Genomic DNA, 13,432 nt, shown 5'->3' with positions numbered 1-13,432 from the left:
GGACCCTGAGTCAGAATGATTGGCTAGAGACAGTTCGGACACTAACCCCATCACCATAAAACCTGAGACTGAGATCCACATGGTAGAGCAGTCCTCCTGGGTTCCCTTACCCAGCTGCTCTCTGCCCGGGCAGCCTTTTCCAACAAAGTCTCTTGCTTTGTCATCACATGTGTCTCCTCAGACAATTCATTTCCGAGAGTTAGACAAAAGCCCACTCTCAGACCCGGGAAGGGGTCTCCTTCCTTCACCAACAGCAGTAATAATACATCTGGAAACATGTTGACTTGTGTTCTTCCAAGGATCTGACAATACAGTTGGTATTGGTAAATCAGTTGGTAAATCAGATAATTTTTATGAAGAGCTGAGTAATAATGTTAATGAATCCAAGCTCAGTCAGCTCCCTGCAAGAGAGGCCAATAATTGGAGGCAAGAAACAGCAACTTTATTCAGAAAGCTGGGTGTCTGGAAGATGGTGAATTAATGTCCTAGTGAAAGTGAAGTTTCTCAGTCGTGTCCGACTCTTTGAGACCCCATGGACTGTAGCCTACCAGGCTCCTCTGTCCATGAGATTTTCCAGGCAAGGGTACTGGAGTGGGTTGCCATTTCCTTCTCCAGAAGATCTTCCCAACCCAGGGGTTGAACCCCGGTCTCCCGCAATGCAGGCAGACCCTTTACCATCTGAGTCACCGGGGAAACCCAATGTCCTAGAGTACTATCTAATTAGGGTCTGGATACCGTTTAGGAGCTGAGAAAATAAAGTAAAAAGGCCATAAATCTTGCAAAGTATCTCTTGGCTTGGCCAGCATCAGGGAGAATATGTGCTAATTTCTTTCTGGCAGCCATTCAGAGGTGGGCAGGGTAAGAAAGTCTCCCTGTGAGCTGAACAAAGGCATCAGGGCAGGGTTTCTTTAGGCAGGCTTACAGTTTACAGACAGTGCTTAGAGCCAGTGATTAGCTGTATGCTTACAGCTACAGACAGTGCATCCTTCTAATGATTATAGTAACAAACATAGCGAAAAGCAAGGAAGGTCAAACCAGTCAATCTGAAAGGAAATCAATCCTGAATATTCATTGGAAAAACTGATGCTGAAGCTAAGCTGCAATACTTTGGCCACCTGACCCAAAGAGCCACTTGTTGCAAAAGACTCTGATGAAGGGAAAGATTGAAGGCAAAAGGAGAAGGGGGTAGCAAAGGATGAGACGGTTAGGTAGCATCACCAACTCAATGGACATGAATCTGAGCAAACTTCGGAAGATGGTGGAGGGCAGAGGAACCTGATGAACTGGAGTACATGAGGTCGCAAAGAGCTGGACATGACTTAGCCATGGAACAACAACAAAGTGAAAGAAACAAATCCAACACGGAGTCACATTTTGCTTTTCCTGCTTACAGTAATATGAGGTATCATTAAATAGGAGGTACAGATAATAAGGAATTTAGAGGAGGGAGCGATCCCTGAGATCTGGTGTCAGAGATATTCAGGAATGCTGGGGGTTGAAATACCTGAATATGTATGAAGCAGGAACAAAAGCCAGCTGAAGACTGAAAAGGAACAAAGCACTCTGGGTTAAATTATTCAAGAGAAGTTTGGAGTGAAATTTCTTCCATCATAGCTCAATTGGTAAAGAATCCGCCTGCAATGCAGGAGACGCCTGTTCGATCCCTGGGTTGGGAAGATCCCCTGGAGAAGGGAAAGGCTACCCACTCCAGTATTCTGGCCTGGAGAATTCCATGGACTGTATAGTCCATGGGGTCGCAAAGAGTCAGACACGATTAAGTGACTTTCACTTTCACTTCTTCTCTGAATTCTGGTCCTTCAAGCTGCTGCTTCTGGAGCTGTTCCTCTGTCTAATTGCACAAGTCTAGAAGAAAATGATGTGGTGTTGGCACAAAGATGTGCATGCTAACTCGCTTCAGTCATATCTGACTCTTTGCAACTCCAAGGACTGTACCCACCAGGCACCTCTGTTCCTGGGATTCTCCAGGCAAGAATATTGGAGTGGGTTGACGTTACCTGGTAGCACAAAGGTACCTGGGCTCCTTTCATAGCCTCCTAGTGGAAAGAACTTCTGTGCTCAAAATGAGAGTCATTAGCAACTTTAAAATCCAGAAAATGCGACCATTGTCCTTGGGCCCAGATGTGACTTCTCCTCTGGCAATGGGGCTTCCCAGGTATTGCTAGTGGTAAAGAATCCACCTGCCAATGCAGGAGATGCAGGAGACTTGGGTTCAATCCCTGGGTCAGGAAGAACCCCTGGGGAAGGAAATGGCAACCCAATCCAGTATTCTTGCCTGGGAAATCCCATGGACAGAGAAAACTGTCAGTCTACAGTCCACGGTGTCGCAAAGAGCTGGACATGACAGAAACCGAACAACAACCACTTTCTTTACAATTAGAAGAAAAAATGTTTTTTCTTTAAAGATGAGTTCTTTTGGTGGAAGCTTCCTGAGCTATTAAGGCATGTATTGAATTGGAATCAGGAGGCAGTTTTTCTTTTTAAAGATGGCAAGAACTGGTTAATCAGTGATTTAAAAACTACAAGTTAGGGTCTTCCTTGATGGTCCAGTGGCTAAGATTCCACACCCCCAATGCAAGTCCCATCCCTGGCATGGGAACTATGGTCTTGCGTGCTGCACAGCACGGCCTAAAAAATGAAAAAGAAAAAACAAATGCAACCCAACTATGCCAAAAGCACACATTGTCTGGGCTTCCTTGATTCTGTGACAAGACTGATGCTGTTGGTCTTAACCCATTCATCTACAAGGCTAACCTCTTTGTGGAAAAGCAATATTGGAGATGAGATGAGAGAAGGTAATACATGGATCTTGATTATCCCATATTGATTATTGAGAAATTTCCAAGAACTGGACCTAAAAGTCATGCAGTCTTCTACTCCAAAAGATACAATTATTTCTTCCAAGAATGCAATGAACCTGAATCTGACAAGCTATCCAATCGTGTCACCAAAGGTTGAAAAGCAATAGTAGGTTTGGTTTTCAGGAATGGTGTAACTAATGAAATTTATCAATTTATTTCATTTATTATATATGTATTGCATGTGGATTTTGTGGCTGACATGCTTTTATTTAGTAGCATCTAAAGAAGGTAAAATTTTTCTATAGATAATAGATTAATGACTATGAAAAATATAAACTGAATTTGTATAACATATTCTAGTTTTGAAAACCTCTAAGATATAATCTCTTCATTTCCAGTTTTTTCTATTAAGTTTGAAAATAAAAACCCTCAAAGATCAAGAAGATATCTTTTGGAGAATATTCAGTAAGTCAGTTCATGAAATCCTTGGATGAGAAATTATAATTATCCCTCTCTGGTTTGCCTAAAATTATGAAATGATGTTTCCACAACTGTTACAGTTTCAATAAGGGCAGCATTTTAATTAAGATTTAAAAAGAGAATACACCTTAGAACTCAAAGAAAAATTATGATAACATAAGCAAACTCTTTAAATGGTGATAATACAATTTTATTCTGTTTCAAGGTTGACTTTCTTAATATTACATATAATGTATAAATAGTGACTTCCCTGGTGGTCCAGTGGCTAAGACTCTGGGCTCCCAATGCAGGCGGTGTGGGTTCCATCCCTGGTCAGGGATCTAGATCCCACATGCTGCCACTAAGACTCAATTCAGCCAAATAAATAAATAAATAGAAATACTAAAAAATTAAAAAAAAAAAAACAAAAAAACGTGTTAGTCATTCAGTCCTGTCCAACTCTTTGCAATCCCGTGGACTATAGCCCTCCAGGCTCCTCTGTTCATGGGATTCTCCTGGCAAGAATACTGGAATGGGTAGCCATTCCCTTCTCCAAAGGCTCTTTCTGACACAGGGATCAAACTCGGGTCTCCCGCACTGCAGGTATTTTCTTTACCATCTGAGCCGCAAGGGAAGACTCTTAGATCCCCTAATCCTGTGCCAAAGCTTTGACTTATTTTAGATTTCTGGTCTCCACTTTGAAGTTCAGCCCGGACTTTCTGTAGCCTCTGCCTCCCACAGCCAGCTTCGGCCTTCACTGGTGGACGGCTTGCAGTGAGGCCCTCCCAGGACACAGCTCCATGACCATCTCACCTGTGGGACAGAGGCAAGAAGCAACTGGACCCAGGCCTTGTGGGCAGTGTAGGTGGGTGTGGGGCTGAGAGGAGGACATTTCACGCAGGGGAATAACCTGAAAAAGATGCAAGATGGAACTTGGAAAGGTGTTTGGGCAGCTACGTGTTGGTGGGTTTGCCTGGAACATTGCTGTGGGGATCATTGAAGGAAGGCTGGAAAGGGAGCTGAGAATCCCATGGATGGAATCTTCGGGATGCCCAGTCAAGGCCTTTAAAGACCCAAAGATACAACAGAACTCACCCTCAGTCTCTAGATACTTCCTGGGGGAAGGAACATAGCATGAACTGTGATGTCTAGTTCTCTAGTTTAGTTATTGGATCTTTTGGCACAATTTTTCCCCCCTTTTCCTGTGGGTGTGCTTAGTCGCCCAGTCCTGTCTGTGACTCCATGGACTGTAGTCTGCCAGGCTCCTCTGTCCATAGGATTTTTCAGGTAAGAATACTGCAGTGGATTGCCATTTCCTTCTCCAGTGGATCTTCCAAGTCACCGAAGTCTCCTGTGTCTCCTGCATTGCAGGTAGATCCCTTACCTGCTGAGCCACTGGGGAACCCTTTCCTATGGATTTATTTATCTAACTGGAGGATAATAGCTTTATAATGTCATGTTAGCTTCTGCTGTATAACATGAATCAGCTATAAGTATACACAGTCCCCTCCCTTTTGGACTTCCTTACCACCCTCCCATTCACCCATCCCTCTAGGTCATCACACAGTACCTGGTTGAGCTGCCTGTGTTATACAACAGCTTCCCACTAGCTCTTTATTTTACACATGGTAGGGTACATATGTCCCGCATTGCAGGCAGACGCTTTAACCTCTGAGCTACCAGGGAAGCCCAGGGTACATATGTCAGTGCTGCTGTCTCAGTTCATCCCCTCGCTCCTTCCCTCCATGTCCACAAGTCCATTCTCTGTGTCTGCATCTCGATTCCTGCCCTGCAAATAGGTTCATCAGTACCATTTTTCTAGATTCCACATATGTGTGTTAATACACAATATCTGCTTTTCTCTTTCTGACTTACTTCACTCTGTATGACAGACTCTAGTTTCATCCACATCACTACAACTGACCCAATTTTATTCCTTTTTATGACTGAGTAATATCTCATTGTGTATATGTGCCACAACCTTATCCATTCATCTGTCGATGGACATCTAGGTTGCTTCCATGTTCTGGCTTTTGTAAAAAGATTTTTGCATAATTTTGTAGTCACACTTTTTGGGAAGGAAAGGGCCAAAAGCCTGGTACGTTCTTTCAGTTCTCCTAATGTCTGGGGCAAACCCACATGTCATCCCGTTTGTAGAGTCAGAGACTCTGAGGAAGAGAAAGGGCCTTAAATCTCTGATACTCCATGACCTCATCCATTGTTGGAAAACCTGCAACATCCAACAGCAGGGCATCTGACCGAGGCTTGAACTCCTCCAGGGTCGGATGCTTGTCTACCTCTCAGAATAAGCTGCAACTTTCATCCTTATCAGCGTCCCCCAGGAAGGATCTAGAGACTGAGGGTGAGTTCTGTTGTATCTTTGGGTCTTAAAGGACTTGACTGGGCATCCGGAAGCTTCCATCCATGGGATTCTCAGCTCCCTTTCCAGCCTTCCTTCAAAGTTCCCCACGGCAATGTTCCAGGCAAACCCACCAACACCCAGTTGCCCAAACATCTTTCCATGTTCCATCCTGCATCTTTTTCACATCATCCCCTTGCATGAAATGCCCTCTTCGCAGCCCCACACCCACCTACGCTGCCCACAAGGCCTGGGTCCTTAGGGTTCAAAAGAGCATTCCTCATTCTCTCTGACACGCCACAAGTTGCCTCTAGGTTTTCTCTCCTCTTTTCTCCTCAGCTCTCCAGGTGGAAGGAACATCCCCAGGTCCTTGAAACATTTCTCCACTAACACAATGCAGAGTTTCCTCCTATTCTCATTCCTGTCCTTCCCATATCTTTCTTGATAAAGAATAATGTTTTATGGGTATGGACACGAGGTTAAAAAAAAAAACTTTATGAGATGTAACATATATCTCATAAAATTTCAAACACTTCTACCTTGCCTTGTGCCAATTTGTAGTCACTGCTCATTCCCACCCCCAGCTCTAGGAAACCACTGATCTGCTTTCTACCTCTATAGTTTTGGGGATTTTTTTTTAGGGTTGCTTTTTATATAACAAAAAAATTTTTTTTTTCTTTTTCTATCAGCCATCTGAGAGCCCATGGAAACAGCTTTCTATTACAGAACTTTCCTTTGAGATGGCTTTCCGGGGGAGGTTTTTAGCTATAGTTGCAGATAGGGATAATAAATTTTCATGAATGATGATTCCATAATGGGTTATAATTTATCTTCCTAATCACTAAAGATTAGTGAGCATTCAAATAGGACAATCAGAGGGTCTCCCAGAATATCCCCTTGAGCTACAGGCCAAATATACAGTGAGTGCTGAATGGACTTATTGATCCAATCCACTGGTGGTACTTCAGATGATTCTGATGCCTTGCCCAAGGTCAGGGAATACATCTCCCAGACCCTCCAGGCTCAGCCCTGCTTTGTGTCCAATCTCCTCCCTGTAAGGAACTCATTTCCTCCTAGCCCCTAACCTGAATCTCACCTGCTCAGCAAGATCCAGGTCTCTGATGCCTTCTCTACCTACACTCTAGAAAAGCTCTCTGTGCTCAAACATGATTTCAGTTGCAGTGACATTGCCTGTGACCATAAATGCTGCTGCTGCTGCTGCTGCTAAGTTGCTTCAATCCATAAATGCAGATGACTACAAATGGCCGGAGGATGGGGACCTTGTCATCAAGCCTCCTTCAGCTCCCATAGCCTTATAAGATGGCCTGTCCTGACCCCTGACCCCTGATTTCTCCCTCCTTTGAGCCCCCTGCGGTCTTTGAACTTCTTTCATTACTTTCTGCCTTATTTCACAGTCCCTTGAGTGCTTCATTATGCGTGAGTGTCCTGGGGGCAGTAGCTCCCTCTTCTTGAAGTCCTCCTTTGAGACCTGACGCAGTACCTTGTACATAATAATTATTGAATTACAATCACCCCTGTTTGCTTATCACACCACAGTTTTCAAAGTGCCTTCATATCCATCCTGCAATTTGACCCTATGGCCATGTGGTGATAAAGGCAGGATTATTATACTCCTTTTACAGACAAAGAAATTTGTGCCCAGGGTCCTTGCTTCTAAGATAGTCTTCTAAGATAGTAAAGTGTCAGGGCTCAGTTACACTGCCCCATGGCTCAATAAGTCTTTGTTGAATGGATTTCATGCTACTTGGTTGGTTGCATCGATATGGATGAGGGTACAAGAAGCAAGGAGGAGCTTTGGCTTGTTCTTGGTTGTAGCTTTTGTTGCTGTTCATGTATTCATTATATATTAATCCATTTATTCACTCAACAGACAAGTACGGAGGGCTGCTTAATCAGTACCAGGCACTGATTAAGCACTGGGGTGCACAAAAAGTTTCAGACACTACCCTTTGGTTGCTGATCAGGCTGTAGGGGAGAAACACAAGTAAACCCACTGTTGAAATATAAAAATTCCCTGGAGACATTTCTGGTGGTCCTGAGGTTAGAACTCAGTGCTTCCACTGAAGGGGCCCAGGTTTCATCCCTGGTGGGTAACTAAGATCCCATATGCCTTTATATGTGGCCAAAAAAAAAGAAAAGAGAGAAATATCAAAATTCATCATGTTAAGGCTGTGGGAACCTGGAGGGGTTCTCTAAGTCAGCCTGGGGAGATCAGCAAGTGTTTCTTAGCAAAGGCATCTCTTGAACTGAGTCTTATAGGAGAGGTGAAAATCAGCCAGGTTTTTCTCATGAGAGAAAAGGAGGTCTCAGGCTTGTGACTGTGGGTTCGTGGTGGGGTGAGATTTCCTCCAGGTCATACAAAGATTTTAGCTGCCTTGGAGGTGGTGTGGTCCAGTGGCTAAAGGCTTGGTTGTCAGAGGCACTTGAATTGGACACCTCTGTCATTAATTAGCTATGTGACTGACAAATCACTTAAACATTAACTTAGACCCTTACTTTCCTTATCTGTGAAATAATTAAAGCCTTCTCTAGTGGACTATTAGGATTGTAAGTGGGACTGGGGTTAAGGCATTTAGCTCAGTGTCTGGTACACAGAGGGCTTCCCAGGTGGCTCAGTGGTAAAGAATCTGCCTGCCAATGCAGAAGACACAGGTTTGATCCCTGAGTCAGGAAGATCCCCTGGAGAAGGAAATGGCAACCCGCTCCAATATTCTTGCCTGAAATTCCATGAACAGAGGAACCTGGTGGGCTATAGTCCATGGGGTTGCAAAAGAATCAGACACAACTTAGGGACTAAACAATAACAACTGACCCACAGAAACACTCAATAAAGAAGACAGGAGTTCTTAGGAAATTGTTGTCATCCTTTGTGGTATCATTGAGAGACGGAATTAACAAGAGAGCTGAATGGATCAGCCACTGGCTTCCCCCTCTGCTTCCTTGGAGAAGTTTAGCTCCTCCATCTCATGTGCTGCCTGGAAATGCCTAGGGTAGCAAAGAGAAGAGGAGGAAAGTGGAGAGATGATTACACCATGGAAACACAGACAGAAGCTCTGAAACAAAATCGAAAGCCTAAAATTGAGATTAAGGATCAAAGGAGTGGTAGGCTTGGGGCAAAGCAAATTCATAAAGTTCAAAAGCAAAAACACTTATTTTTGGGGGGTGAGTTTTCATGCAGGTTCTCCTTTGACAAGAAAATTGATCCCATGGGGTACTTCCCCGGTGGTCCAGTGGTTAAGACTCTGCACTTCCAATGCAGGGATGACTGGGTTTGTTCCTTGGTTGGGTAACTAAGATCCCCCACATGCTATGAGGCCAAAATATAAAGAAAAATTAAAAGAAAAAAACTGATCCCACACTTGTAGTGTTTGGTACCTCAACTTGCCTTGTGCATTTTCTCCTGGATGGTTTACTATTTCCGGTTTGCAAAGCACTGTCGCATACCTTGTCTTGTGGACATCTCACAACAAGCCGAGACTTTATGCTACTGGGACAAGGAGGCTGCTTCATTTCACAGGTGAAAAAACAGAAAGCCAACTGCTTTGACAAAAATCACCCTGATTCTGAGTTTTCTCTACAAACAGACCTCAGGGACACTCGACAGGGCACGCAGGTCAGATTCTCAAGCAGGAAAAATTCTTTGACTCAGAACAAGAAACCCCGAGCAGAGTATGTATGTTTCTGTCGATCGTTGCTGAGTTTATGGCTCTTTAAACATAGAGGCTGCGGGAGAGTAAACAGTCTCTCCAGGAAGCACCAGGGGATCACTGAGGTCAGCATTTGACCACAAGTATGCGGGCCTGAAAAGCCTGTCTACATGAGAAAGATGGAAAGGTAGATCATTTTGGCTGGTTTTCAAGGTGTTTTCTTGGCTTTATCTCCGTTAGAACCTTTCTTTCCGGATTTATTGAAGTATAATTGACAGATACTATTGCTTAAGTTTAAAGTGTACAATACACATATATATTGTGAATATATATGTATAATACGTATATATATTGGTTACCATGCCCAGGCTAGTTTACACACCCTTTCCCCCATGTGTGTGTGTGTGTGTGTGTGTAGTCGCTCAGTCACGTTCAATTCTTTGCAACCCTTTGGACTATAGCTCAACAGGCTCCTCTGTCCACGGGATTTCCCAGGCAAGAACACTGGAATGGGTTGCCATTTTCTTCCCCCAGGGTATCTTTCTGACCCTGGGATAGAACCCGCATCTCCCGTGTCTCCTGCATTACAAGAGGATTCTTTACCTGCTAAGCCACTGAGGAAGCCATTTACCTTACATGATTACCATTTTGTGGTTGTTATGGTGAGAAAATTAAAGCCCTATCCTTTAGGAGCTTTCAAGGATACAACAGAAAATATTTTTAAAAGGATCTCACATGATATGGTTCTGTAATAACCTACAAGGACATCCATGGTGGTCCAGTGGTTAAGGCTCCATGCTTCCAGCACAGGGGGCATGGGTTCAATTCCTGGTTGGGAAACTGAGATCCCACATGCTGGGCAGTTCAACCAAAAGATAAAAACAGAAAATAATAATAAAAAAAGATAGGGGACTTCCCTGGTGTCCAATGGCTAGGAATCCACCTGCCAATACAGGGGACATGGGTTCGATCCCTGGTCTGGGAAGATTCCACATGCCTTAGGGCGATTAAGCCCATTTGCTGCAACTACTGAAGCCTGCTAGCTGTAGAGTCTAGGCTCTGCAATAAAGGAAGCCTCTAGCAATGAGCAGCCTGAGCATTGCAACTAGAGAAAGCCTGAGTGCAGTAACAAAAACTCAGCTCAGCCAAAAATAAATAAATTAAAAAAAAAATAACCTACAGGAACCCCTTACTTTCTGGAAGCAGGTAAAACAGGAGCTCTCTGGGTGTGTGCAATGTTTTTGTTTCTGTGGCTCACACCACACGTAACATTCAGTGCCCTCTCAAGCAGCTCTTGTGTTTGTCTCATATAATCCTCACTGTAATCTATGAGATGAAAATTCTTATCTCCAATGACAGATAAGAAAACCGAGGTCTAGGGAGGCTCTTCCAGGGCTCAGAATGCGTATGTGGCTGTGATTGCAAAACCAGGTCTTTTTTTCAAAGCCAGGGTCCTGGTTATTCTCCTCCATTCATTGTCTCCCAAGGAATTTAGCTCTTACGAGAAACTTTGTGTTATTCTTGTCTTGTTTCTTGATTTCATCTCTTTCACCAGAGGACATAATGGTTAGCTTTTATATGTAAAACTAACTTTTATTGAGAAGGAGGTATTTAGCCATGACTGTGCTAGTCAGGACTTTTTATACAGTAATTTATGAGGTTGCTATTATTTTTATCCTTTTATGTGTTTGCCTAGGTCATTTTAAGCAATTCCAAATGAAATAGAAGTACATTGGGTACAAATAGAAGCCAATCAGTTCCATTCTCCTCCTCTTAAATTTTTAATGGATTTGTGAATTGTTTTCCAGATGTTTTTTTCTTAGCATTTAAAAATACATGTTGAAGGACTTCCCTTGTGGTCCAGTGGTTAAAACTCTGTGCTCCCAATGCGGGGGCCCAGGTTCAACCCCTGGTCAGGGAACTAGATTCCACATACTGCAACTAAGAATTCACTGCCACAACAAAGAACTGGTGCAACCAAATAAGTTAATAAACATTTTAAAAAGATGCATGTTGAGGCATTAGAATGCAAGCCCCACGAAATGAAAAACAAATTCTCCTGGAGAACAGATACACAGACATCATATTGTTTCCATTTTATGGATGAGGAAACTGAGGTTCAATGGGATTGAGTGATTGCAAAACCCAACAGTAGGCAAGCGATAGAGTCGGGATCAGATGCCGAGACTGACGTCTCAAGATGCCACTTTTCAACCTTCACCCCACCATCTCTTCCCAAAACAAGAGTCGAAAGCACACAGTGCTTGGGTCAATCCTCAATGTGACTTTTGACACGTCACTTGCTCTAGGTGAATTGCTTAGGATACCCTGGGGGCTTTTAGTTTGTCTGAGAAAAGAGTGTAAACATGCCTTCGCAGGACTTCAGTGGGCACTGAGGAAACGAAATCCTGTCTGCCGTGCGTGCTGATTTGCTAGGAAAAGGCACTGCAGATGCTGGAGTTCTGGGTGGGAACATGCTGTCCCTGGTGCAGCCTCCTTTAGAGACGAGCAGCCCTTGTTCTAGGGTTTCTCTCCAGCTGACTCATCCTGTGACCTTGAGAAAGCTCCCAGTGTCTCTGCACCTTTGTTTTGCACTGGCTGGAAAGCAGGGCTAATAATACTTTCTACCTTGTTCATAAAAGAGAGGAAATTAACAGACAAGCCCTCACACTACATTCCTGTGGAGTTGGGGCTTGAGTCCTAGCACCTGCTTGAGTCAGATGAGGGGACCAAAGCGTTGCTCTTAGACGAAGAGATCGGAAAAAATGACCCTGGAAAAAAGAACACCTTCTAGCCAAAATGTGCTTCTCTAGGGAAAATGAGTGGTTTTTGCTTTTTAAGATTTTTTTTTTTTTTAATGACGGCCATTTTTTTTTTTTCTCAAAAGAAGTTTTTATTGAATGTTACAATATTGCTTTGTTTTATGTTTTAGGTTTTTGTCCTCGAGGCATGTGGGATCATAGCTCCCTGACCAGGCATCTAACAAAGATAATCATATTGTTTCCATTTTATGGAAGGTGAAGTCTTACTCACAGGACTGCCAGGGAAGTCCCGCCGAGTGTTTCTTAGCCTCACTTTTTCGAAAATGTTCACCTCATGCCTTTGTTAAAATGCTTTGCGTCTCCTGAAATGTCCTCCCCCGCGTCTTTTTGTGAAATGTTTCTTGTCATTCAGGGTCCTGTCAAAACGCCATGTTTCTGTGAAGCTTGCCTCTATTCTTTAACTAAATACCATTTCTCTCTCCTCTGGGCTCTTTGAACACTGTCTGTCCTCTCTCATCTCATATTCTGCCAAGAATTATAGTGATTTTTGAAATACAAATTCTATTCTCCTATTAGATGATAAATATATTGAAGGTAAAAATAGTATCTATTTCTATAACTTGGTGAGGTATTGACACAGCGTCCTACACATGAAAGTCTGAAAGTGAAAGTCGCTCAGTCGTGTCCGACTCTTTGTGACCCCATGGACTATACAGTCCATGGAATTCTCCAGGCCAGAATACTGGAGTGGGTAGTCTTTCCCTTCTCCAGGGGATCTTCCCAACCCAGGGATCTAACATAGGTCTCCCACACTGCAGGTGGATTCTTTACCAGCTGAGCCATAAGGGAAACCCAAGAATACTGGAGCGGCCAGCCTATCCCTTCTCCAGCAGATCTTCCTGACCCAGAAATCGAAGCAGGGTCTCCAGCATTGCAGGTGGACTCTTCACCAACTGAGCTATCAGGGAAGCCCCTTTCCTACACATAGCAGTTGCCTAATAATCAATTACTGAACAAATAAATGAATGGATGTAATATTCACAGAGGAAAAATATTAATTAGTAGCCAAAGTCTGGTGAAAAAAAAAAAGTCTGGTGAAGACTGACACCACCAAGTGTACTGAAGCGTTTCTGCTCATCAGTGTCCACCTGTTAAGTTCCTGCTCATTGATGGACCCACCAATGCATTGATCCCTTGAAAAACCCATTATCTGAGCATCTCCTTTTGAAGGATGCTGTGCAAAGTCCTTCAGGAAAGAACATTCTAGATTCCAAGTCTGTGAAGTGAGCCTTTGCTGCTCTCATCCTGGTCATCCTAGGCTTGGGTTTCTGGGCAGAATTAAGGATTTGTGCATGGGCTGATACA

Source organism: Bubalus kerabau, chromosome 4 (assembly GCF_029407905.1).
Source record: "Bubalus kerabau isolate K-KA32 ecotype Philippines breed swamp buffalo chromosome 4, PCC_UOA_SB_1v2, whole genome shotgun sequence".
NCBI classification, from domain to species: domain Eukaryota; kingdom Metazoa; phylum Chordata; class Mammalia; order Artiodactyla; family Bovidae; genus Bubalus; species Bubalus kerabau.
The sequence above is the reverse complement of the archived record's forward strand: the minus strand, read 5'-3'. Positions refer to the sequence as shown.